Source organism: Myxocyprinus asiaticus, chromosome 4 (assembly GCF_019703515.2).
Source record: "Myxocyprinus asiaticus isolate MX2 ecotype Aquarium Trade chromosome 4, UBuf_Myxa_2, whole genome shotgun sequence".
Taxonomy (NCBI): domain Eukaryota; kingdom Metazoa; phylum Chordata; class Actinopteri; order Cypriniformes; family Catostomidae; genus Myxocyprinus; species Myxocyprinus asiaticus.
This window is the reverse complement of record NC_059347.1, coordinates 8,181,262-8,194,153: the sequence shown is the minus strand read 5'-3', so window position 1 is coordinate 8,194,153 and position 12,892 is coordinate 8,181,262. Positions and strand designations below refer to the sequence as shown.

At 36.1% G+C, this 12,892-nt stretch overlaps 1 protein-coding gene across 1 annotated transcript in view; it reads left to right on the top strand.

The window, feature by feature from the left end:
• Window positions 1–450: 450 nt before the first annotated feature.
• The window catches only part of kif1c (kinesin family member 1C), a 79,456-nt gene continuing 67,014 nt past the window's right edge, over window positions 451–12,892 (top strand). Inside the window, exon 1 of the mRNA XM_051691860.1 lies at window positions 451–987. The gene's annotated coding sequence lies outside the window, so the exon portion shown is untranslated. The remainder of the gene's footprint in view (window positions 988–12,892) is intronic.

Here is a 12,892-nt window from a genome sequence, read left to right as displayed (position 1 = left end):
CTGTTGAGGGAGCAATTGCTTTAAACTTGTCGGGCTGTTCAATTTCAATTTATAATTTTATGTCAATGCATAAAACAATTGACAGAAAATTAAAAAGATACCAGTAAAGGTAATAAAAATAATAATAACAAAATACAGTAAGCAGTAAAATAAAATTAAACAAAATAGTATATATTAAAATAAAATAAATATTCAGCAAGACTAATGCGACTATATGAAATAATGTAAAAATGGTATAATAGTATGTAGCATATGTATATAATATATATATATATATATATATATATATATATATATATATATATATATATATATATATATATATATATAACGGATAAATGAAAAAAAAAATATTATGTGGTTCTTTTATAATAATGCAGACGAGCGGGACTTTTATCTCGTCTCTGACTCTGCTGACGTCATGCTATGATCTTTGGGAAGAGTGACGGAGCGGAGATCCAAACTTTCACAAACCGGCGACTTTTTAACTCCTCCGTTTTCATTCAGTGGGATCTGTCAGTGCCCTGACGAGTTTGAAACAGTTTTGTTATTGCCCGAAATATTGTTAGATTTGTTTGAAGAGAACGCTTCTCCTCATTTTGAGCTTTTTCTTGGATATTGTCGAGTGGAGATTTGGGATTGCCCTGCGTTCACTGGACACATGCGGATCACATTTATGTGGATGTTTTTATCAATAAACGACCTTTAAGCCCATGGGAGAAAAAGACGAAGGATTGACTTTGGGGTCTTTTGACGCGTTTTGGTTGTTTTGTATTTAGTCTGTGAGAATCTCTGTGAACGGAAAGACTTCCACCCAACTTTTTTTTTTCTGCTGTTGGTCGTCGTGTGATCCAGCAGGTGGAGAAACACGAGCCGCTCTTTCATCAGACAAAAACAACCTGTTTAATATACGTAAAGTCGGATTTCTTCTAAAGTTGCCCTGGATTTAGTTTCGTCTTGGTTGCTCGAAGTAATTTTACACAACGTGTAAGTGGTCAAATTTTTCCTGCTTACACACACCCTCTCTCTCTCTCTCCCTGTCTCTCCCTCTCTCTCTCTCTCCCTCTCTCTCTCTCTCCCTGTCTCTCCCTCTCTCTCTCTCTCTCTCTCTCTCTCTCAAAATCAAATCAAATCAAATTAAATCACTTTATTGTCACACAGCCATATACACAAGTGCAATGGTGTGTGAAATTCTCTCTCTCTCTGTGGAATTTCTGTCATAATTTCTCTCACAATGTCATTGGTTCAAATGAAATTCCAATATTTTATTTTATTTTTCAGAATTTTATCACATTAAGATTGTTTCAAAATTGTGGCAGACATTCCATATATATCAATAGCATTCTGTTAGGAATTTTATGACAAGTGTGACTTCTACTGTTTCCAAATCAAGGTACTTATATTTGGTATACCCTAACCCTACGTCCACCCCATACTTAACCTTTGCAGAACCTTTTGACATTTTATACCTTTTTTACTTGTGGAAACGTCTGCTCTAAATCTGTTCTTACAAGTCAGTTTTCAACAGATTTCAATGTAACAAGTTTAGATGTAAATATAAATACATATTTTTATTGAAAAAACGAACGGTACATGACTCCTATTGGAATTTCGACCATTACTGAGTATCCTGTAAAATCCAAGTAAAAGATCGTAGTGGATAAACTGAAAGATTTACAGGATTTTTTGTTGTTGAACTGTAGTTCTGTTGTATTGGAATAATGTCTTGCTTTAGACAGTTAAATACACAGGTGTAGATATAGGCGTTTTACAGTCTTCAAAGATTTCTTGAAATTCTTTTTGATGACCTACAGGGGCATGTTATCCTGTTTGCAATTACATATAATAATCCTATTGGAAAACATGTGTTATCAAAAATTATTATTATTATTATTATTATTATTATTATTATTATTATCTGTCATACAAGACAATTCCCATTAGGTTTATTAACCCATATTATTACTGGCTACTTATATTGTTATATTATTACTACTACATATGAATTTTATTATATCCCATTAGGTCCCTGAATGAAATATAGTTCAGATGATGATGATGTTTTGCCCTTAATTAATCCATAAACTTGTTGAGTGGCTTCATGTGTCTGGAGTACAAGAGTTAGTGTGATTCATGTTGTTGGCCCCAGGCACTACTTGATTATTTTGACAGCACTAACAAAATTTTAACAGATAGTATCATGGTAATAAAATGTTATTTTATTTTTAACATCATACCAATGTATTATACATTTTTTTTTTTTTTTTTTTGGACATGGTGGTAATACCATGGTATTTTTTAAAGTAACATGGAATAACTTGTAAATACCATGGTACATGCATGGTAATCATTCAGTACAATGGCTTGCATCAAAGTACCATGACATTACCATTTCATACATCTTAGTTTGTACCATGTTAAAGCAAGAGTACTGTACGGTGATGTACAGGACACAGATTATTATTATTATTTTGATTTTTATTGTCTTAGTTCCAGGTCAGATATATTTAGGCACTGTGTTTACCCTTGCATTTAATTCTCTCTCTCTCTCTCTCTCTCTCTCTCTCTCTCTCTCTCTCTCTCTCTCTCTCTCTCTCTCTCTCTCAGCTGTATCATGTGTTAAATCTGACTTGCTCAGATACTCTTTTTGTACTCTCAGCCTGGTTTCTGGCACTTTAATTGAAAGTGTTTGCACTTCTGTATTCTGCACTGCAGCTGCTTGTAGTTTTATATTACAGGGCGGGCACACACACACACACACACACGCGCGCACACACACATTTAATGACAGACCAGCATTCCTCAGGCTCACAAAGGTATGCTGTCTGTCTTTCTCATTCTAGCTATCCATCTCTCTGTCTCATTCTTTCTCAGATGGCTCGTGTCCAAACACATAATCTGGTTGAATGTTTATTACATGAGTTGTTTGGTCTGTAACGTGGCATACTTTAGTTGTTAAAGTACATGCTTGGCTAAGTAAAACAATCCAAAACTCACCAATCTTTAGTGGTGGATTGTAAAGACTTGGGCTGCTTTCACACTTGGTCCAAACATGAGTTAGATTGCGACCCTCCCGCATCCCCTTGCAGGTTTCTGTTCGCGTTGTATTATTTGGGTCTGGACCACGGTATGATTGCATCATTAAGGTGAGTACCACTATGAATACCAGCTGAGCAAACTCTGGTGTGGTATGCTGGTGTGCACTTGAGTTTGGAAAACTGCGTTCACAACAACCAAATGAACCGAACTCTGATATTAAACAAACTTCGATTTGCACCAGAAGTGCTAGTGTAAAAGCACCCTAAAGCCCAGTTCACACTGACTGTGATTTTCACTGACTGTACCGTTGGTAGCTAGTAGGCGCTCCTACTGCTGGTCATTATTGGTGGGCTGCACAACTGGCCATAGCCAGTATATCAACTAAGATATAATTCTATTTTTAATCTAATTTCTTGCTGATAAAATGATTGTTGTTGCTGTAGGCGCTGTCGTTCATTTCGCCTAAAATAGCCAGCTCTCATTGAAAATGAATGTTCTCCAGTCGACCTGAAGTGTGTTCACTGACCACCTGATGCATTTTGCACACAAAACTGGAAAGCAGTTTCTCGATTTGGCAAGCTATAATTTGGTTGGTGGGCTTTAGGCAACTTCCAGAGTAATGGCACATACAACTTTATTTTTTTTATCAGTTCATTTGGAAACAAGGTTGTGGTTACAAAATTGGTACAATGTTTTCCAGGTTAGTAGCATCTAGGGATGCACTGATCCGATACCTAGATTGGTATCGGCTCCGATACTGAAGTTTTTGATGGATCGGTTATCAGTTCGACGAGCCTGATCCAAATCCAATACTGTGTGTTAGTCATGTTTGTTACTGTCAAGCTCCAAAAATGACATAAAAGAACCATAAAAACACCATTAAAGCAGTTCATATGACTCGTGCATTTTATTCAAAGCCTCTTGAAGACCCACGATAGCTCTGAATCACAGAAGGCTGTGTTTAATAAGTAAATATATAGTATGTGAAGCACCAGCGCATTAGTGACTGTAGACACAAACTCAGGCACAGGCTGGTGATGCACTCGTGGCTATTTTTTGCCTTCACAGCGGTGCGCGATATTTGAGTGCTACTCAAGAACAGCATCTCAGATGTAGATGCTCAATAGTTCGGTTCACTTATAATATGCATTTAGAACGGCACCGGAGGTGCATTTTACCAGAATTTAATAAGAAGCGAATTAAACTACTGTGAACTTGCCTACAAAAAGAGGCAACTCTCCAGAGGACTTCCTGGAGAGTTTAGAATGTCAAAATAAAAGCATGAGGGTTTAAAAAGTGCACGATTTAAATATATTACTGTTGTATTTAAAATTAAAAGTCAATAATAATAAAAATTTTAACAATTTATTTATTATTATTATTGTCATCATCAGTATTTGTTTACAATTTATAACAATATTAAGTTGAATGGGTTCCAACTTACATCTAAACTCTTTTAAAAGAGATCTAAATCCTTTAAAGTCCAGATACAAGTTGAAACAGTTGAAAAAGGCAAAAATAAAACACTGGTTTCTTTTCTACTGAAGACATGAAAACTGGAATTACTGTTTTTGCTGCTACATTATCCAGTATACTAGTTTATAATAAACTGTTTCTTAATAAGCTATACATTTATATTGAAATAATGTGTAGTTAGAGGTTTGTGTTTCTTTACATATTAAAGAGTACGCCTAATTAGTTCCACACAATAATGTAAAGATATTCTAAACTGATTATGCAAAAAAACAACACAGGTATCGGCTTGGGATCAGTATCGTCCGATACCGAGATTTCCGATATCAGAATCAGATCGGAAGAGAAAAAGTGGTATCGGTGCATCCCTAGTAGCATCTAAGGCTGGGCGATATAGTGAATATTCATGATATAATCACAATGATTTTGCTGATGATATAAAATTAAGCAATATCTTAAATATCGCGATGATTGTATTGTGCATTATATTTGCCCATTAAGGTTCATAAAGAGCACATCAGTAGACTAATTTCACCATCATTCAGGGCTACACAATTAATCAAAATAACATCATATGGCGAAATGGTCATTTCAGATTATTAAACTGCAAAAGGCTGAGATTAAATACAGATAAAACATGGTCCATGTGTGCTGCAGAATAGTGCATTGTTAAAGAGAAGTACTGCATGTTCAAGCATTCATGCAATTCCAAATATTAGTAATCGCTACAAGTTATTATACAATTCTACAAATGCGTCCCAGTTTAACAGAAAAGTACAGCCACACATTGACGCTGCACTTTCAGTTTCAAAATTAAAGCCCCAGGTGAAGTAAATAGGACAGAAATGTATTACTTGTATACAGGGATGTAGACGGTTAACCAGAGGAACATGACAAAGAGTTCAAGGTGTTGACTTGGCCTCCAAATTCCCCAGATCTCAATCTGTTTGAGAATCTATGGGATGAGCTGGACCAACAAGTCCCCACCTCGCAATTTACAGGACATAAAGGATCTGCTGCTAACATCTTGGTGCCAGATACCACAGTCCGTGGAGTCCGTGCCTCAATGGGTCAGAGCTGTTTTGGTGGCACGAGGGGGACCTACACGATATTAGGCAGGTGGTTTTAATGTTGTGGCTGATCGGTGTATACTATATGTTGATTTTTCTTAACAAAAATAATTAGGATTGACCAGCAGCACAAATTGTAGTTAGATGATTTTTATTCTTCCATTGTTAAACTGTCATCCATTCAATAATTGTTTGTTACAAAATATAAGAAGGAAATATAAGAAGGAAATATACAGTTGTTCATTCAAATGCTGATGTAATAATTATAGCTAAATATCTGTCATGTGAGCTTGTTTTGTTTCAGTAAGTATAGATCATCTATAGATCACTAGTCTTCATCATGCCTGTTTGGCCACTTGTTTGATTCATGGCTTATATTGGTTAACTGGTTAATACTCACGGTTAACCGGTTAAAAGAATTTGCCAAAATTTGCATTCCTACTTGTATATAAAACAAATCTAATCCTCAAAATAATAATGATAATTAATAATAAGAAACTTGACTGGGCCCCACAGTAATAATTTAGTTCATTTTATATTCAAAAGTGTTCCAAAAGATAAGTGAGTGAAGTATTTGTTGCACAAAATATATGAAGATAAATAATGCTTTTTATTAAGCTAATATGTATAATTGTACAGCCCCAATTCTGAAAAAGTTGGGACAGTATGAAAAATGCTAATAAAAACAAAAAGGAGTGATTTGTAACTTATATTCACCCTTTCCTATATTATAAACACTACAACTACAAATTATATGATGTTTTAACCTGTGAATTTAATTGTTTTTTTTTTTTTTATGTACAGTAATTTCAAATCAGATGATTGCAACACACTCCAGAAAAGTTAGGACAGTCGAGTGTTTTCCACTGTGAAACATCACCATTTCTTCTAATAACACTTATTAAGCATTTGGGCTAGAAAGTGGAATTTTCTACTAAACTAGAAAGTTTAGAAAGTGGAATTTTCCCCATTCATCCATTATGCAGGTCTTTAGCTGCACAATTGTACAGGGTCTTCATTGCCGTATTGTGTGCTTCATAATGCACCACACATTCTCAATTGGAGATGGTCAGGACAGCAGGCAGGCCAGTCTAGCACCCACACTCTCTGCTTATTCGGCCAGTATGTGGTTTGAAGTTGTCCTGCTGAAAATTCCGGGAAGTCCCTGGAAAAGACGGTGCTGGATGGCAGTATATGCTGCTCCAAATTTTGTACATATCTGTCTGCATTAATGGTGCCCTCACAGATGTGCGAGTTACCCATGCAATGGTCACTGACACATCCCTGGCCCATACAAACACTAGCTTTTGGACCTAACGCTGATAACAGCTTGGATGGTCCTTTTCCTCTTTGGCCCGGAGAACACTGAAATGTGGACTCATCGGACAAAACTTTTCATCTAAGATGAGACCGAACCCAGAGAAGCCGGCAGTGCTTCTGGACAGTGTTGATGTATGGCTTCTGCTTTGCATAGTAATGTTTTAACTTGCATCTGTGGATGCAGCGGCGAATGGTGTTGACTAACAAAGGTTTACTAAAGTAATCCCAAGCCCATGTTCATGATATCCATTACAGATGAATGATGTTTTTTAAGACAGTGATGTCTGAGGGATCAGAGATCACGTGCATTCAGAAGTGGTTTTCGCACCGAGATTTGACCAGATTCCTTGAATCTTTTAACTATTGTGCACTGTAGAGGGTGATATGCCCCAAATCCTTCCAATTTGTCTTTGGGGAACATTGTTCTCAAAGTGCTGAATTATTTGCTGAAGCATCTGTTGGCAAATTGACAAGTTGACAAGTCTCGAATGATCCTTGCTCTTGAAGGACTAGGCTGTTTTTGGAGGCTCCTTATATACTATGACACGATTGCCTCACCTGTTTAACATCTCCTGTTTCACATCGCCTTGTTATTTTAACTCATCAAATAGTTATTAGTCTTAAATTTCCCCTGTCTCAACTTTTTTGGAGCGTGTTGCAATCATCTGATTACTGTACATAAAAAAAAAAAAATGAAATTCGCAAGGTAAAACATATATAATGTTTAGTTATGGTGCTTTCAATATAGCAAAGGGTGAATATAATTTACAAATTATTTTTTAATTATTAAATTATTTTTTAATAATTTGTATATAAATATACATGTACATTTTCATATCAGTGAATATAATTAAATCTCATTCTCCCTTGTGTTTATTTAGTGAAAAACTGTGGAGAAACTGTGTGCCTTTATTATTTTTTAAATAGATTTTTAGTCAATTCATTTAAAATATTGAATTTACTTGGCTACAATGGCTGTTTGGATGAAATGATGGATCCGTAGATATAAAAAATTTAAAAAATAAAATCACTTTTGAGCCTTTTTACACCAAATACATAATTATCGAAAAATATTTTGAACATTGTCAATTGCGCTTTAATCTCAACTCAGCTTTATTTAAATAGCATTTAAAACAACAGGGTTGACAAAAGTGCTTCACAGTAAAAAATGTAAAACATACCGTAACAACATTTTAAAATGACCACATACATAAACACCAGTAATCTAAAACTCAAAATTCAAACACTCCAAAACTGTGTCCTACATTTTGTCAGACTCAAAGGCCAGTGTAAAAGATGAGTTACGTGACTTAAAATCTTCAATGATCACACTGGGCCTGTTGCAAACTGTTTATCCAGAAAGTGAAGCTTCTGTGACTATTCAAAATAAAAGCTTGATGCTTGAAATTGAAGAAATTAAAAAATGGAATAAAAATAACTGTATAATAACATTATATATTCACTGTAATAATAACAATAATTAATCAATTTATCACAAGCAAGACTGGTGTTGAATAAAAGTTTGGCAAAAAAATAAATTTAGTGATGTTAAAAAGTTTTTTCACTTATTAAAAGTTTTAAGAATTAATTGGATAGACACCATTTTTATGATTAAATTAAACTTTAAAACAAGTTCTGGAAAATAAGAATAATTCCTAAAATATAATTATTAAAAATAACTAAACTTATGTGTTCAATAGCATCTGATCATATTAGCATATTGCTGTGGAGTCGAAATTGGTATTGAGAACCGTGAAATTTCACTGGTATTAGTACCGACTACTGAAATATTGGTACCGTGACAACACTAGATGTCACGATTCAAAACATATCACGATATCATGATTAGATTTCGACTTTAAATTAATTTGGGTATATTTCAGTTATAATGTCCATTTTTCTTACAGTATATTTCAGCTAATGCTGTTATTCATTATACAGGGGACCTTCTAACTTGTTAAATTATGGACATATCAATTTAAAAATATATATTTTATCATTAGTTTTGTAGCTTTTTAAAATTATAGTCCATGGATTACATCAATAAATATGATATATTAAAATTGCATATATTATATTGCATATATACCGTATATTGTTACATGTTTGTTGTTTACATGCCTAATTTGTACTATTTACAATATTAACTTAGATATGTAGAACAAGTGCTGAAATGGTACTGTCTCTTTAAGACCTGTGGCAGGGACTATGACAGTAGTGTTTGTTTAGTCGAATGGCTTCTTTACAGCATTCATGCTATGTGTGATTAGAATTGAGTGTTTCTTTTGTTGTTTTTGATAACTGACTGTAGAGAACAGAAAGGATATTAAAAGAGACACTATTAATGGTTTATTAAACCAACAAATGGTTTGCTTGGATCCAGTCTTTTGACTCCCATCACACAGAAAGAGTCAAAGCTTTTACTCTCAGCATGCAGTGAAAAGATCTTGGTGCTGAACTTCTTCGCTACTACACCACTCAAACACTGGTGAGTGAAATCTAAAAAATTGACCAGCCAATGGCTAATCACAGATATTTTTTGTAGCATATGGGAAGTATTTATGCACTTGATTGTAGGGGATTGCAGATAGAAAGAAAGTTCAATCTTGGCATTTTAAAAATTGACATTGGGATTATGAGAGAGGTCCAATATGTGTGAGAGAAACTGAATCCTGCAGAATCAGTTTCAGTCTCTTTCATGCCTCATAGAAGCATCTCTGACTGCACTGAAAATATGATGAGACATTTTTATCGAAACAACATTGTGAGAAAAAGTATCGCAATATATCGATGTTTGATTGCATTGACACAGTCTTACTAAAGCCAAGCGGACACTACAGAGCTGATCGCAGACTGGATGTGTCAACCACATGACCATCGTCCCCGACTGAAACTATGATTCTGAAATGTATTCACAAACTCTAGCACATAGCAGCAGGAGAGTTTATTCACGATAACACTTCAACAAACAACATGAAAGACGGGCTCGCTCCTGTTATTGCACTGATTTGCACAGAACAGGAAAAAACAGCAGAAAATAATAACTACGTAGACAGGGGTTCGGGAGAAGTGGTTGATGTTTTTATTTTCTTATTACTTTTTGTCTGCTGCTTCTCAATGCCTTTCTCTCCTCCTGTGCTCTGTATTTCTTTGGCACTTGCTCATTGCCGGTCTCTCGCTCATCGGGACAGTGCACACACAAGATGCTTGAGTGATTTCTTAAGCAGCAACCCCGCTATTTGTGTCACGTTACTGTCACCACTGGTGTGATGCACTGAGTCATGTAACAAAACAATATGATGCCAATCACCGCAGAGTTTGTCTTTGGAAGAAACGCAAACAAAACTACAGGTGCATCTCAATAAATTAGAATGTCATGGAAAAGTTCATTTATTTCAGTAATTCAACTCAAATTGTGAAACTCGTGTATTAAATAAATTCAATGCACACAGACTGAAGTAGTTCAAGTCTTTGGTTCTTTTAATTGTGATGATTTTGGCTCACATTTAACAAAAACCCACCAATTCGCTATCTCAAAAAATTAGAATATGGTGACATGCCAATCAGCTAATCAACTCAAAACACCTGCAAAGGTTTCCTGAGCCTTCAAAATGGTCTCTCAGTTTGGTTCACTAGGCTACACAATTATGGGGAAGACTGCTGATCTGACAGTTGTCCAGAAGACAATCATTGACACCCTTCACAAGGAGGGTAAGCCACAAACATTCATTGCTAAAGAAGCTGGCTGTTCACAGAGTGCTGTATCCAAGCATGTTAACAGAAAGCTGAGTGGAAGGAAAAAGTGTGGAAGAAAAAGATGCACAACCAACCGAGAGAACCACAGCCTTATGACTGTCAAGCAAAATCGATTCAAGAATTTGGGTGAACTTCACAAGGAATGGACTGAGGCTGGGGTCAAGGCATCAAGAGCCACCACACACAGACGTGTCAAGGAATTTGGCTACAGTTGTCGTATTCCTCTTGTTAAGCCACTCCTGAACCACAGACAACATCAGAGGCGTCTTACCTGGGCTAAGGAGAAGAAGAACTGGATTGTTGCCCAGTGGTCCAAAGTCCTCTTTTCAGATGAGAGCAAGTTTTGTATTTCATTTGGAAACCAAGGTCCTAGAGTCTGGAGGAAGGGTGGAGAAGCTCATAGCCCAAGTTGCTTGAAGTCCAGTGTTAAGTTTCCACAGTCTGTGATGATTTGGGGTGCAATGTCATCTGCTGGTGTTGGTCCATTGTGTTTTTTGAAAACCAAAGTCACTGCACCCATTTACCAAGAAATTTTGGAGCACTTCATGCTTCCTTCTGCTGACCAGCTTTTTAAAGATGCTGATTTCATTTTCCAGCAGGATTTGGCACCTGCCCACACTGCCAAAAGCACCAAAAGTTGGTTAAATGACCATGGTGTTGGTGTGCTTGACTGGCCAGTAAACTCACCAGACCTGAACCCCATAGAGAATCTATGGGGTATTGTCAAGAGGAAAATGAGAAACAAGAGACCAAAAAATGCAGATGAGCTGAAGGCCACTGTCAAAGAATCTGGGCTTCCATACCACCTCAGCAGTGCCACAAACTGATCACCTCCATGCCACGCCGAATTGAGGCAGTAATTAAAGCAAAAGGAGCCCCTACCAAGTATTGAGTACATATACAGTAAATGAACATACTTTCCAGAAGGCCAACAATTCACTAAAAATGTTTTTTTATTGGTCTTATGATGTATTCTAATTTTTTGAGATAGCGAATTGGTGGGTTTTTGTTAAATGTGAGCCAAAATCATCACAATTAAAAGAACCAAAGACTTAAACTACTTCAGTCTGTGTGCACTGAATTTATTTAATACACGAGTATCACAATTTGAGTTGAATTACTGAAATAAATGAACTTTTCCACGACATTCTAATTTATTGAGATGCACCTGTACATCTGGTAAGAAACCTCATTAAGTTTTTACATTGAAACCTGTTTGAGTCAAAAGACTAGAGTCTCTAGATTCATCCGATATTAAATAAAATTTGAGCGATTTATCGCGAAATTCCTCGCTGTTAAACACAATGACCACCCCACAATAGTGGACAGTAGCACTAGTTTTTCATTAGAAAATCTATATTTACTGTGCATTTTCATATTGAGAAAAAAAATTGCTTTCAGAGGCTTTATATGGAGTTAGAAGGTGCATTTTGAACTGGTCTAAAACCGGTGCAGACAGACAGCACACTGGAAGTTAAGTCACTCACTAAATAGGGAGCATCCTATAGCTTTCCTATGCAGCCAAGTGCATTCACTCCTTACATCCAACCAAAAGTTCAGTTTCAGGCTGCAGATGATGTATGGACCACTCAACATGTTTGGCAGACCCATGTCTATGATAATCAGTACATAGATTCAGAATTTATAGTGTATAATTTTATTTTAACATGGTTGGCAGTGATTTGATGATGCTGCCCATTACTATCATTGTTTGTTTGTCTGTGCAAAGAAAGAACATTGAGATTTTGTTGCCAAAATAGGAAAAAACATTGTAACAAAAGTAAAATCAAGTCAAATCATTTTTATTTGCATAGTTTTTTATTAGTGCTTTTCCAAATACACATTATTCAAAATTAGCTGTAATGTCTATAAAGTCTCAAAAACATGAAAAACTAACACTCCTGGAAACAATTTGATTAAAAAAAAAATCTGACTTTCTATAGCTTGGTATTATTATTATTTTTTTTTTTCTCCCCTTCCCCAATTTGGAATGCCCAATTCCCAATGCGCTGTAAGTCCTCGTGGAGAGTAGTGACTCGCCTCAATCCGGGTGGCGGAGGACGAATCTCAGTTGCCTCCGCGTCTGAGACAGTCAATCCGCGCATCTTATCACGTGGCTTGTTGTGCGCATTACCGCGGAGACATAGCGCATGTGGAGGCTTCACGCTATTCCCTGCGGCATCCACGCACAACACACCACGTGCCCCACTGAGAGCAAGGACCACATTATAGGG